The sequence below is a fragment of the Erpetoichthys calabaricus genome, chromosome 12 (assembly GCF_900747795.2).
Source record: "Erpetoichthys calabaricus chromosome 12, fErpCal1.3, whole genome shotgun sequence".
NCBI classification, from domain to species: Eukaryota; Metazoa; Chordata; class Cladistia; order Polypteriformes; family Polypteridae; genus Erpetoichthys; species Erpetoichthys calabaricus.
In genome coordinates, this window is record NC_041405.2 from 108,707,355 (window position 1) to 108,722,764 (window position 15,410).

Genomic DNA, 15,410 nt, shown 5'->3' on the forward strand with positions numbered 1-15,410 from the left:
GAGACAGAATATATTTAAAGTATAATTTTGTGTTAAGTTAAATTCATTCTTCATGAACAATTTAATAAGCAAGATACAACCTCAAATCAGAAAAACTTGGAACGGTATGAAGAATGCAATTAAAAAAAAAAGTAGTGATTCTTAAATTTACTTTGACTTTTATTTAATTGCAGACAGTATGAATTATTTTATTTGTTAATATACATCCATTCTTGTATTTCAGGTCTGCAACACATTCCCAAAACGTTGTGACAGGGGAAAACTACGGCCAGTAATGAGGTAAAACAATTAAATAATGATGTGATTTCAAACAAGTGATGTCAACAGGTGATTGTAATCATGATTCGGTACAAAAGTAGTATCCACAAAAGGCTAAGTCTTTAAGGAGCAAAGATGGGCAGAGGATCTCCAGTTTGTTAACAAATGAGTAAGAAAATTACTAAAATGTTTAAAAACAATGTCCTTCAAAGAAAGATTGAAAGGGATTTGCATATTTCTCCCTCTACAGTGCATAATATCATTAAACAATTCAAGGAATCTGGAGGAATTTCAGTGCATAAAGGGGAAGGGCTCAAGCCTAAGCTGAATACCCATGGTCTCTGATCCCTCAGACAACACTGCATCAAGAACCATCATTCATCAGTAGCCGATATAACCACACAGGCATGGGATTGTTTTGGCAAACCTTTGTCAAGCACAACAATACAGAGTTACATTCACAAATGCCACTTAAAACTGTGCAAAAGAGAACCCTTATGTTAACCATGTCCAGAAGCAGTGTCGACTTCTCTGGACTCAGAGGCATCTGGGATGGACCATCACACAGTGGAAATGTGAATTATGGTCAGATGAAATAGTATGCAAGATATTTTTGGAAAGAAATGGACACCATGTCCTCAAGACCAAAGATGAAAAGGTCCATTCAGACTGTTATCAGCAACAAGTTCCAAAGCCAGGGCCTGTCATGGTATGAGGCTATGTCAGTGTCCTAGGAAAAGGTAATTTATACTTCTGTGACAGCAGATTTTAGGGCAACATGCACTGCCTTCAAGAAGACATCTTTTCTTGGGGTACCCATACCTTTTTCAACAAGACAATGCAAAAGCACATTCTACACACATTACAAAGGCATGGCTGCAGAAGAAGAGGGTACAGGTACTGGACTGGCCTGCCTGCTGTTCTGACCTGTCTCCAATACAGAATGTGGGGAGAATTTTAAAATGAAAAATGCGACGATGTCTCTGTATTGCTGCACACATTAAGATGTATTTGCAGGAAGAATGGGACAAAATAACACCTGAAACACTTCATTGCTTGAAGTGCCAAAATATCTTTTGTATGTTGGAAGAAGGAATGGCAACATTACAAACTGGTGAATTCTTTACTGTCACAACTTTTTTGGAATGTGTTGTGGGCCTGAAAAGCAGGAATAGATGTTTATTAACAAATTAAATGAAATTGACTAGATAAAACATGAAATATCTTGGGTTCATACTGTCTGCAATGAAATAAAAGTCAAAGTAAATTTAAGAATCACTGCATTTTTTTTTATTTGCATTTTCCATACAAAGTCAAGTCAAGCTGAGGAGCATGCACTGGTACAGTGCATTGCTGCACCCACCACACAACGAAACAGCTTGGGTTCCCGATTGGCAACCCCCCAGGCAGACACGCAGTCCAGTCCCACCCTCCGGAAATGACCCTCTATCTGCCGCAGCCAGGTGTTACGTGGGTTCCTCCTTGCTTGGTCCAGCAGCTCTGGTCCCCAAAAATAAGGATCCACAAGCAGGATCACCCTCGGGGAAACGTGCCACATGACCGTAGTGCCATAACAGACACTCTCTCACAATTCGGGACTCCATGAGCAGCCGTTCATTCAACGCAAAGTCAAACCAGTGGTACCCAAGGATTTTCCAGAGAGACACAATTCCAAAGGAGTCCAGTCTTCGTCTCAGGTCTTTGGATAGCGTCCATGTCTCGCAACCATATAGCAAGACAGGAAGCCACAGGTCTCTAAAGACTTGGACCTTTGTCCTTCTGCATAGATATCGGGAGATCCACAAACCCCTTTCCAGTGACCTCATGACCCTTCATGCTCTCCCAATCCATCTACTGACTTCATAGGAAGAGTCACCAGAGGCACATATGTCACTGTTGAGGTAAGTAAATCCTTCGACAAAGTCGACGCTCTCTCCACAGACAGACACACTGCTGATGGCTGTGCCTAAGAGGTCATTGAAGGTCTGGATCTTGGTATTTAGACTCCTCACACAGTCTCTCGAGAGCCCCGATCAGAGCCTCCATTAACTCTGCGAAGATCACAGCATCGTCTGCAAAATCAAGATCAGTGAATCTCTCTTCACCAACAGATGCCCCTCAGCCGCTGAACCTCATGACCCTGCCCAACACCCAGTCCATACGAGCACTGAACAGAGTGGGAGCAAGAACAAACTCCTGACGAACCCCAGAATCAACTGGGAAAAATACAGAGGTTCTGCCTCCACTCAGCACAGCACTCACAGTACCAGTGTACAGGCCAGCCATGACATCTAGCACCTTTAGGGGATTCCCGCGAAGACACAGGATGTCCCACAGGGCAGCTGGAACAACTAAGTTGAACGCTTTACAAAAATTGACAAGGCAGCAAAAACCTCTGCTGATATTCGCATTTGCTCTCCATGAGGACCCTCAGTGACAGGATGCAGTCGATGGTAGACTTCTTAGTCATAAAACCAGACTGTTCCGGTCACTGGTAGTTCACCAAGAGATTACAGATCCTATCAAGGATGACCCTACCCAGGAACGTACCAAGACGGCTCCGAGTTGCCGTGCTTCCTGATCCCCCCCTTTCCAGTTATATTAGGACAAGACTGGTCTGAAAACAACTGCGATAAGAACATCGCCACTCCCACCGCCGGATTGGGTCTTATTATGGATGGGCAGGCTGCCGTCCCCGCGGCTCTCACGCCGTGCACTGCGGCAACTACTGATGACGTAGACTCTGGGGGGGGGAGATATTTTGGTGACGGACCCTGGCCCGGAAGTTCAGGCACAGCAGGTCAGCGTCAGCCCCCTGGATCCATTGTGCTGGGTGGATAATTAGTTTAAAGCCACCCCAGCCTCATTTAAACGAGAGCAGTGGAATGATGACTCTCTAAAGTTTGCCCGGAATGCTATTGTTTCGGTTGATGGCAACACGCCGCTTGTTCCCATACCACCGGGACCCTACTTTGTTTTAGAAAACTATCTGTTGTATCGTGTCGCGTATCATGAAGGCGAGGTACGGAAGTTGTTGCTAGTGCCACGAACCTACCGGCGAGAGGTTTGTGAACTGGCACACGCTCACCTCCTTGGCGCCCACCTCGGGGCCAACAAAACACCGGAGAGGATTAAACTCTGGTTTTATTGGCCCGGAATTAATGAGGAGGTCCGTTGTTTCTGTCAATCTTGTCCGGATTGTCAGCTACGTCAGATTCCCCGAAGGGACCGTGCTCCTCTCGTTCCAATTCCTTTTATTGACAGGATTGAAATGATCGGAGTCGATCTTGTTGGGCCCCTGCTGCCTTCAACCCGTGGCTATAAATACATATTAGTCATGGTAGATTACGCGACTCGGTACCCAGAAGCAGTTCCATTGCGCTCTGCCAATACGAAAAATGACACACGGGAATTGGTAGCCCTTTTTTCCTGAGTAGGTATACCTAAAGAAGTCCTCACGGACCAAGGTACATCGTTTACTTCGGATACGTTCAAGGAGGTTGCCAAGTTACTCCGTATTAAGCATCTAAAAACGTCTGTGTATCATCCTCAGACGGATGGGTTAGTGGTACAATTTAACCAGACCCTCAAACAGATGCTCCGCAAGGTAGTCGACACGGACGGTAGGAACTGGGATCAACTTTTACCTCTGGTCCTGTTTGCTTACCGGGAGGTGCCACAAGCCTCTACGGGGTTTTCCCCCTTTGAGTTGTTATATGGCCGCCAACCCCGGGGAATATTAGATTTACTTAAAGAAGGATGGGAAGGAGAGGCACTTCCCTCCTCCAATATTTTGGAATACGTCGCGCAACTGCGCGAACGATTAGAGAAGGTTCGGCCTCTGTTAAAAGAACACATGTCAAAGGCTCAAGCAGCGCAGGCGCGTCATTATAACCGAAACACCACCCTCCGGGAGTTCCAGCCGGGGGATCGTGTAATGGTACTGGTGCCTACTTCCCACTCTAAATTATTGGCTCATTGGCTGGGCCCTTACGAGGTGAAAGAGAGGAAAGGGCTCGTCGACTATCTGGTGAAACAACCAAATCGTCGACCGAGCGAGAGGTATAGAGGATATACCATGTCAACTTGCTGAAACCCTGGAGAGACCGGGAAGACTATCCTCTCCCAGGGAACTCCCTCTCCCTTTTCTCACAAAAAGTAGACCTTAACCTCAGACCCGATTTGACGGCCACCCAAAGACAGGAGCTAGAGTCAGTCATCCTGTTCGTTCCGGAAGTAGTCAGTGAGACACCAGGACGCACCTCGCTGATTGAACACGATATCGTGACTGACCCGGGGAGGGTAGTGCGGGAACGCCCCTATAGACTCCCGGAAGCAAAACGAGCCAAGGTGGAAAAATGCTTGCGTTGGATGTAATTGAGGAAAGTCACAGCCCCTGGTCCAGTCCCATCATCCTCGTTTCTAAGCCCGACGGCTCATGGAGATTCTGTAATGACTTTAGACGTCTGAACCAGATCTCCAAGTTTGATGCCTACTCCATGCCTCGTGTAGACGAGCTTATTGAGCGCCTGGGTACAGCTCAGTATTTGACTACCCTTGACATGACAAAAGGATACTGGCAAATTCCTGTGACGGCATCCGCCAAGGAAAAGACAGCCTTCAGCACCCCTAGTGGGCATTGGCAGTATAAGGTTCTCCCATTTGGGCTGCATGGAGTGCCAGCAACCTTCCAACTTCTGGTAGACAGACTGCTAAAAGTCCACCAGTCCTATTGTGCTGCCTACCTGGATGATGTAGTCATCTATTCTAGCACTTGGGAGGAACATATCCTGCAGGTTTATGCCGTTCTCTTAACGCTAGCAAAAGCCGGCCTCCGCATTAATCCGCGCAAGTGTTACTTCGGATTAACTGAGGCCAAATATTTAGGCTACCTGGTGGGTGGAGGAGTGGTAAAACCACAATGCTCTAAAATTAAGACCATCCTAGAATGGCCCCGTCCGACTATCAAGAAACAAGGGCAAGCTTTCTTGGGGTTAGCGAGCTACTACCGCCGGTTTGTACCTCGTTTCTCCGAGAGGGCCACACCCTTGACCAATCTGACAAAGAAGAGGGCCCCTTTGCATGTGGTATGGGATCACCTAACAGAACAAGCATTTAGTGACCTAAAGTTGGCCCTGACCATGGCACCAGTATTGAGAACCCCTGACTTTTCTCTCCCTTTTGTCCTCCAGACCGATGCTTCGGACACAGGTCTTGGCGCCATACTGAGCCAGAGCATCGACGGTGTCGAGCACCCTGTAATTTACCTGAGCCGGAAACTGTTGGACCGGGAGACGAGATATGCTGCGATGGAGCGGGAAGCCTTGGCCATCAAGTGGGCAGTAACTCACCTGAGGTACTATCTGTTGGGTCGGGAGTTCACCCTAGTGATGGACCATGCCACCCTCCAGTGGATGGCTGTCCACAAGGAAACGAACCCCCGGGTCACCAGGTGGTTTTTGAACCTTCAGCCTTACAAGTTTACCGTCACTTATTGTCGGGGTAACCTGCAGGCCAATGCTGATGCTCTCTCCCAGGTCCACGGCCTCTCGGTTCAGGCCACCCGACCCGACGGGTCTGGGCTGAAGGGGGGGTCATGTCACGCACGCGCATCTAGGGGGCCGCGGAAAGACCCAATGAGCAGCGTACAACAGTCTGCCAGGGGATGGAGACAGGGCACTAACCTTTCTTTCTCTTGTTCCCGCAGAAAGCCAGACACAGCGGTGCCTTAAATGTTCTCAGGATGCCATTTAATCCACCCGTAGCCACTTCCGCATTTCCATCCCTTCCTCTGGCCTGACTTGATGACATCATCTACCCATAAAAAAACCTCGGTTCCTCCCAGCATTCCAGTCACCAGCTTCCAGTCCCACCTTATTTATGTTCCCCTCTGCGAAGGGATGATGTTCTTGGCTGGACGCATGTTTGAGCGTATAATTATTTTGAGTTACAATTTTGACAGTATACGGGGCCGGAAACCCCAACCCTTTATGCGTGTCTTGACTCTTATTTACAATATATATATACATACAGTGGGGCAAAAAAGTATTTAGTCAGCCACCAATTGTGCAAGTTCTCCCACTTAAAAAGATGAGAGAGGCCTGCAATTTTCATCATAGGTATACACTCAACTATGAGAGACAAAATGAGAAAAAAAAATCCAGAAAATCACATTGTCTGATTTTAAAGAATTTATTTGCAAATTATGGTGGAAAATAAGTATTTGGTCACCTACAAATAAGCAAGGTTTTTGGCTCTCACAGACCTTTAACTTCTTCTGTAAGAGGCTCCTCTGTCCTCCACTCGTTACCTGTATTAATGGCACCTGTTTGAACTCGTTATCAATATAAAAGACACCTGTCCACAACCTCAAACAGTCACACTCCAAACTCCACTATGGCCAAGACCAAAGAGCTGTCAAAGGACACCAGATACAAAATTGTAGACCTGCACCAGGCTGGGAAGACTGAATCTGCAATAGGTAAGCAGCTTGGTGTGAAGAAATCAACTGTGGGAGCAATTATTAGAAAATGGAAGACATACAAGGCCACTGATAATCTCCCTCAATCTGGGGCTCCACACAAGATCTTACCCCGTGGGGTCAAAATGATCACAAGATCGGTGAGCAAAAATCCCAGAACGACACGGGGGGACCTAGTGAATGACCTGCAGAGAGCTGGGACCAAAGTAACAAAGGCTACCATCAGTAACACACTACGCCGCCAGGGACTCAAATCCTGCAGTGCCAGACGTGTCCCCCTGCTTAAGCCAGTACATGTGCAGGCCCATCTGAAGTTTCCTAGAGAGCATTTGGATGATCCAGAAGAGGATTGGGAGAATGTCATATGGTCAGATGAAACCAAAATAGAACTTTTTGGTAAAAACTGTACTCGTTGTGTTTGGAGGAGAAAGAATGCTGAGTTGCATCCAAAGAACACCATACCTACTGTAAAGCATGGGGGTGGAAACATCATGCTTTGGGGCTGTTTTTCTGCAAAGGGACCAGGACGACTGATCCGTGTAAAGGAAAGAATGAATGGGGCCATGTATCGTCAGATTTTGAGTGAAAACCTCCTTCCATCAGCAAGGGCATTGAAGATGAAACGTGGCTGGGTCTTTCAGCATGACAATGATCCCAAACACACTGCCCGGGTAACGAAGGGGTGGCTTCGTAAGAAGCATTTCAAGGTCCTGGAGTGGCCTAGCCAGTCTCCAGATCTCAACCCCATAGAAAATCTTTGGAAGGAGTTGAAAGTCCGTGTTGCCCAGCGACAGCCCCAAAACATCACTGCTCTAGAGGAGATCTGCATGGAGGAATGGGCCAAAATACCAGCAACAGTGTGTCAAAACCTTGTGAAGACTTACAGAAAACGTTTGACCTCTGTCATTGCCAACAAAGGGTATATAACAAAGTATTGAGATGAACTTTTGTTATTGACCAAATACTTTTTTTCCACCATAATTTGCAAATAAATTCTTCAAAAATCAGACAATGTGATTTTCTGGATTTTTTTTTTCTCATTTTGTCTCTCATAGTTGAGGTATACCTATGATGAAAATTACAGGCCTCTCTCATCTTTTTAAGTGGGAGAACTTGCACAATTGGTGGCTGACTAAATACTTTTTTGCCCCACTATATATATATATACACACATTTTATTAATTTATAGATAGATAAATGTTGCCATATACATACAGTACACAAAGTACATAAAGTATATATTACTTGCTGTTTCCTTTTAAGTTACACACGTGATGAAGGCAACACAGATAAAACAATGTTTCCCTTATCATCTTTCATTTTCAATATGGAAATAATCTTCAACCTTTTTTTTTCCTTTGCAGATGCATGTTGACACAATCCTTCAAGAACTACATAAAGTACTTCTTATTTCAAACTCAGAAGAAGAGAAGAACCTATGTGGAGCTGTTCTTTACAAAATTACTTAAGTGTTTATTGGTTCAATTACCTATATTTTTATTTTATTTTAAATGAGAAGTCGCACTTTAAATATTGTATCCTGGCATTGCCTGACACTTCAAAGCACCATGTTTCTGAAAATTGCACAAAGGTGAAGGGCAACAAAAGGTTAAGTAACACAAGACACCTACAGTACACTGCCTGATATTTTTTGTTGTAGAAAAGTTCTCAATTCAATGAGCAATTAACCATCCATCAATTTTCTAGCCCTCCTATCCAGTTCAAGGTCACAGAGAGTAGAGTCTATGCCTATAATGAGGTACTACTGTTCATTACAACAATAATTTGAGTGATTAGGTTGATTCAGGTTTTCTTTTTATTCTGTCTTCAAAAAAACTGAAGTAATCATGAGTGCTGGTTTGCAGAAAAAAAAGAAATTCCATCTTTGTTTCAAGACTGTATGGAAAATAAAAAACTAACATAATCTAAGCAGCACAGCAAGAGGCGTCATTAAATGAAGAAGTACAGATGACTTAATGACTAGTTAGCTACACTGCTAAGTGGTAATTTCCCTGAACAACTATATCTTTAATCTCACTGCAGGTGTTTTTCTCCTGTAGCATGCCTACTCTACCTACCTTGGAACACTTCTTGAAGATGTGTACATGCTGAATGTAATTATGAAGCATGACTGATGCATCAACCACTTTCTTACACAATGCTGCATTTCATGTATTAAGTTTCATTAAAAATCTTACATGTGTTTGAGTATCACAGATCAGTTGTCATAAGTTTCAGTTACTAAACTATAAAATGAAATTTGTGAAATTTATTTTTGAAAAATACTGTACTTGTTTATGAGGCATTTTTAATAAGGCAATGAAATTTCATTCTCTCTATCGCTCTCTTTGTGCATATACACTTCTAAGACAGCATAACATATGATATCCATCTTTTAATTTATTACACTGCCTATCCATTTCAGGTTTTGATGTTTTGGTGCTTATCCCTGCAGCACTAGGCTCATGACAGGAAACACATCTACACAAGTCACCACTTCATCAGGGCATGGAGATAATTTATATTTGCCAATTAATCTAACGCATTTTTGGGATATGTGGGTGTTTTGTCTTGGTAGAGTAATATATTGCTCTACTTTCCCCTATTGTATTATTAACTCTTTTAGGGCGGATGTCGACTTTTTTCAACAGGAGGGGTTGAGGGCGAATGTCGACAAAAGTCGACATCCAGGGATAGAGGGCGACAATCAGCTGTTAATGGCGACAAAACTTACTGTCACGTCGCAAGTATTCCTTCTGTGCTTGGAGGAATGCTAGACTCGTTGACTCTGCAACTAATCCTTGCGTGTGCGTGAGTTGCGAAATGTAAACAATGGTAAGATGGCATCGACATGTCACAAGGGAGCGAAGCGAGTGCAGAAAAGAAAACACTCGGCAGACAATGTTTTGCGCATTATCGCGGAGTCGGACTGTGATTTTTCAGAATCGGTTTTTATTGACTGTGATCAGGAGATAGAACAAGAGAGTGAGAAGCCGGCATCAGCTGATCGGACACCAGCCGATGCCGTGCCAGCTGGTCTGCTGCCAGCTGAGCGCATTCGCGCAGCCGATGCATCTACGGCAAGGTTCGCATGGGAGGAATACACAGACATTGATCCATGGGAGCCGAACTACCTACCGGACTTCACAAGACGGCATAGCTTGCTGTTGGACACGACAGATCACCAGCTGCTGAACTACTTCAGGCTGCTCTCTCCTGATGCTGCTTTTCAGCTACTGTCAGACGAGACAAAAAGGTAGGCAGAGAAATTTTTTTGAATCGCGGGCTGCGCTTGCATCACATTCTTGTTTTTCAAAGTGGAAACCCACAACAAAAGACGAGATGAAGCGCGCTGTGGCATTACAAATAGAGATGGGACAGAACTGGTGATATAACTTCAGGGAGCATTGGTCCAAATGTGCTTTGTCCCCTGGTGGCTTTGGACAGGTTATGCAGTGTGATGATAGGTACGTGATGCTGCAAAGTTTTATTCATTTCTGTAATAAACAGAAGCAAATCCCATGGGGTGAGCCAGGCTATAACGTCATGCATAAAGTTCAGCCCCTGCTTGACATTGTGCAACCAACATAGAAACAATTTTATCAGCCTGGCTGTGATTTGTCTGTGCATGAATCTATGATAAAATAAAAGGGACACCTTTTTTTCTGCAAATATATGCCAGACAAGCCCACAAAGTATGGCATAAAGGATTTTGTACTGTCAGAAGCAAACACTGGTTTCTGCCTGAAAGTAATCACATATACAGGAAAGTATTTCTTTCAAAGAGAGAACTGTCCCTTGACAAGTCAGGTTGTGCTAGAGCTGCTTCAGGGCTATGAACATTTGGGTCATGTTGTGTACATTTGGACAATTTTTATACATGCCCAGAATTGTTCATGGAGCTACAGAGCAGAGGAATTGGAGCTTGTGGCACAGTGAGGGTGAACAGGATACACATGGCTTCACAGTTGAAGCCAGACAGGCTGAAGATGAAAAGAGGTGACAATACGGTTTTCATGCGGGCAGAAAACTTGGTGGCAGTGGCATGGCACGTTGGCAAACGGGTGACTTGTCTCTCTACAGTACACACTAACAATATATGTGAGAAAGTGCAGCAACAGACAATTGAAAAGTAGGCACTAAAGCAACACATATTGTAAGCAGTACAATGTGGCAATGACTGAAATTGGCTGCTTTGAGCGAGATCAGACTTTGCAGGACTTTGCTGTGTAAATTGTATGTGATATGTATGTGAAATCATACAGTACGCAGGCTCAAACAACATGCAAGACAGTAACATTTGTCAAAAGGAAATATTTTTTGTTGATTTCAATTGCTTTGTGTTCTTTTTTTAAAAAAAGTTAGTTTTTGGAAAAATATTCAGCCCTGGGAGAAAAGAAACAAAAAAAAATTAGCCCTAAAAAAGTTAATATGTAGCCTTTGTCAGAATGCCTAATCTCACAGACTTACCACTGTTTATAAGGTATTACAGTATATAACTTATCCCCACCTTCCCTTCTATATCTATAACCTCAGGCAATTATATGTAGTAAAAAGACAAGCAGGCGTTAAGTTACACATAAAATAATGTATTATTGATAATAATCATAAATGATAACAATATGCAAAGTACATTTGAATATTGGCAACCATACAACCTGATTACATGGTGATGTGTAGTTTCAGGCGGCACACAGACTTGTACTTATTTAAAATGCCTCTAGTTAAGGCATCATTGGTGCTCAGCTTTCTTCAGAACAGGCCGTATGCCTGTTCCAATATGGCTGCTAAACTGTGGTCTCCATTGTGTTGTCTTCATCATCAGAGGTTAGTAAGAGATGCTTCTTTCAGATATTAGTAAGAGAGATAGTGTGAGGTTAAGCAAGTAAATTTATAGATGTTCTGTCCAACCCCTACAGCCAATAGAGCATCATAGTACTTAAAGGTGTCTGAGAAAAGCCAATTCCAAACAAGCATACCTCAGACCAATGGGGAAATAGAACATCTTAATACTTGCCATCCCCCAAAACCATTTGTTGAGCTAAAGTTTGCCAGTTAGGCAACCTGGCTTCCTTGCGAGGGGGTTGAAAGACTCTAGCAGAGAAACAACCGTGTCAAGCACCCCCTTCCCCCAACTCTGTCGTAAAATTCAACAAGACTCAGTCGTAAAGGGGGGGCAAACACGAATGCCTCTCTCCAAAGTAACACTAAATTACATTGCTTTGCCTAAATTACAAATAAAGACATACAAAATATTTATCAAGTTATATGCAAAATCTCAAATCACAACAGTGGGATATCAGAAGAAAATCTGAAATTCTATATTTATGCATAAATATAACTTAAAACATCATCAGATTTTCACTCAAGTCCTAAAAGTAGTTAAAGATGAACCAGTTAAACAAGTGAGACAAAAATATTATACTTGGTCATTTATTTATTAAGGAAAATGATCGAATATTACATATTTGTGAGTGGCAAAAGTATGTGAACCTCTAGGATTAGCAGTTAGCTTGAAGGTGAAATTCGAGTCAGGTGTTTTCAATCAATGGGATGACAATCAGGTGTGAGTGGGCACCCTGTGTTATTTAAAGAACAGGGATCTATCAAAGTCTGCTCTTCACAACACATGTTTGTGGAAGTGTATCATGGCACGAACAAAGGAGATTTCTGAGGACCTCAGAAAAAGAGTTGTTGATGCTTGTCAGGTTGGAAAAGGTTACAAAACCATCTCTAAAGAGTTTGGACTCCACCACTCCACAGTCAGACAGATTGTGTACAAATGGAGTAAATTCAAGACCATTGTTACCCTCCCCAGGAGTGGTAGACCAACAAAGATCACTCCAAGAGCAAGGCGTGTAATGGTCGTCGAGGCCACAAAGGACCCCAGGGTAACTTCTAAGCAACTGAAGGCCTCTTGTCACATTGGCTAATGTCCATGTTCATGAGTCCACCATCAGGAGAACACTGAACAACAATGGTGTGCGTGGCAGGGTTGGAAGGAGAAAGCCACTGCTCTCCAAAAAAAAAACATTGCTGCTCGTCTGCAGTTTGCTAAAGATGACGTGGACAAACCAGAAGGCTATCCTCACAGGTGGTGCAGTGGTAGTGCTGCAAGATAGATAGATAGATAGATAGATAGATAGATAGATAGATAGATAGATAGATAGATAGATAGATAGATAGATAGATAGATAGATAGATAGATAGATAGATAGATAGATAGATAGACAGACAGACAGACAGACAGACAGACAGACAGACAGACAGACAGACAGACAGACAGATAGATACTTTATTAATCCCAAGGGGAAATTGTGGATTCGCTTCCCGGTTCCTCCCTGTGTGGATAGCGCTTTGAGTACTGTACTGAAAAAAGCATAAATATAATGAATTATTATTATTATTATTGGAAGAATGTTTTGTGGACAGATGACACAAAAATAGAACTTTTTGGTTTAAATGAAAAGCGTTATGTTTAAAGAAAGGAAAACACCGCATTCCAGCATAAGAACCTTATCCCATCTGTGAAACATGGTGGTGGTAGTATCATGGTTTGGGACAGTTTTGCTGCATCTGGGCCAGGACGGCTTGCCTTCATTGACGGAACAATGAATTCTGAATTATATCAGAGAATTCTAAAGGAAAATGTCAGGACATCTGTCCATGAACTAAATCTCAAGAGAAGGTGGGTCATGCAACAAGACAACGACCCTAAGCACACAAGTCATTCTACCAAAGAATGGTTAAAGAAGAATAAAGTTAATGTTTTGGAATGGCCAAGTCAAAGTCCTGACCTTAATCCAATCGAAATGTTGTGGAAGGACCTGAAGCGAGCAGTTAATGTGAGGAAACCCGCCAACATCCCAGAGTTGAAGCTGTTCTGTACGGAGGAATGGGCTAAAAGTTTTCTAAGCCGGTGTGCAGGACTGATCAACAGTTACCGGAAACGTTTAGTTGCCTGCAAAGGGGGGTCACACCAGATACTGAAAGCAAAGGTTCACATACTTTTGCCACTCACAATTATGTAATATTCAATCATTTTCCTTAATAAATAAATGACCAAGTATAATATTTTTGTCTCATTTGTTTAACTGGTTTCTCTTTATCTACTTTTAGGACTTGAGTGAAAATCTGATGATGTTTTAGGTCATATTTATGCAGAAATATTGAAAATTCTAAAGGGTTCACAAACTTTCAAGCACAACTGTATCTTTGGGATATGGGATATCAGAAGAAATTCTGAGTAGTCTGAGGAAAAAACATAGAAGACAAGGAGGGAACATGCAAACTCCTCCTCATAATAATAAACTATAGGAAAACAAGAAATCTTGAACATAATAGGAATTTCCTTCAAAGATAATTTACTCATTATTGATGGGAATATTGAAAACTACAAATCAAACAAAATTCTAAAACTTGCTAAGATGCTATCCAATCTTTCTTTCTTTTCCAGTTCTTCCAGAATGGAATTTAATGCCAAATACATTAAAGAGTGGTAATACTAATATGTATTTCCTTAAAACTTCCCATGGGCTCACCACCTACGGGAGGGGCAAAGGAGGTCGGGTGCAGTGGGATTTGGGTGGTGGCCAAAGGCGGGGACCTTGGCGGTCCGATCCTTGCCTACAGAAGCTGGCTCTTGGGACGTGGAATGTCACCTCTCTGAAGGGGAAGGAGCCTGAGCTAGTGTGTGAGGTCGAGAGGTTCCGGCTAGATATAGTTGGGCTCACCTCGAAGCACAGCTTGGACTCTGGAACCAATCTCCTTGAGAGGGGCTGGACTCTCTACCACTCTGTAGTTGCTCCCGGTGAGAGGCGCCGAGCGGGTGTGGGCATATTTCTTGCCCCCCGACTTGGAGCCTGTTCATTGGGGTTTACCCCAGTGGACAAGAGGGTAGTCTCCCACCGCCTTCTGGTGGGGGGACGGGTACTAACTGTTGTTTTTGCGTATGTGCCGAACAGCAGTTTGGAGTACCCACCCTTTTTGGAGTCCCTGGAGGAGATGCTAGAGGACATACCTTCTGGGGACTCCCTCGTACTGCTGGGAGACTTCAATGCTCACGTGGGCAATGACAGTGAGACCTGGAAGGGCGTGATTGGGAGGAATGGCCCCCCCAATCTGAACCCGAGTGGTGTTTTGTTATTGGACTTCTGTGCTCATCACGGATTGTCCATAACGAACTCCATGTTCAAGCATAGGGGTGTTCATATGTGCGCTTGGCACCAGGACACCCTAGGCCTCAGTTCGATGATCGACTTTGTGGTCGTGTCGTCGACTTGCGGCCACATGTCTTGGACACTCGGGTGAAGAGAGGGGCAGAGCTGTCAACTGATCACCACCTGGTGGTGAATTGGCTTCGATGGTGGGGGAGGATGCCAGTCAGGCCTGGTAGGCCAAAACGTGTTGTGAGGGTCTGCTGGGAACGTCTGGCAGAGTCCCCTGTCAGAAGTAGCTTCAACTCCCACCTCCAGCAGAACTTCAACCACGTCCCGAGGGAGGTGGGGGACATTGAGTCCGAATGGGCCATGTTCCGTGCCTCTATTGTTGTGGCGGCTGACCGGAGCTGTGGCCGTAAGGTGGTCGGTGCCTGTGGTGGCGGCAATCCCCGAACCCGATGGTGGACAGCGGCGGTGAGGGATGCCGTCAAGCTGAAGAAGGAGTCCTACAG

At 44.0% G+C, this 15,410-nt stretch overlaps 2 protein-coding genes across 9 annotated transcripts in view; one reads left to right on the forward strand and one right to left on the reverse strand.

The window, feature by feature from the left end:
• The window catches only part of sybl1 (synaptobrevin-like 1), a 307,369-nt gene that overhangs the window by 251,726 nt on the left and 40,233 nt on the right, over positions 1–15,410 (forward strand). The window lies entirely within an intron of this gene.
• The window catches only part of LOC114662494 (mitochondrial fission factor), a 45,071-nt gene that overhangs the window by 4,415 nt on the left and 25,246 nt on the right, over positions 1–15,410 (reverse strand). The window lies entirely within an intron of this gene.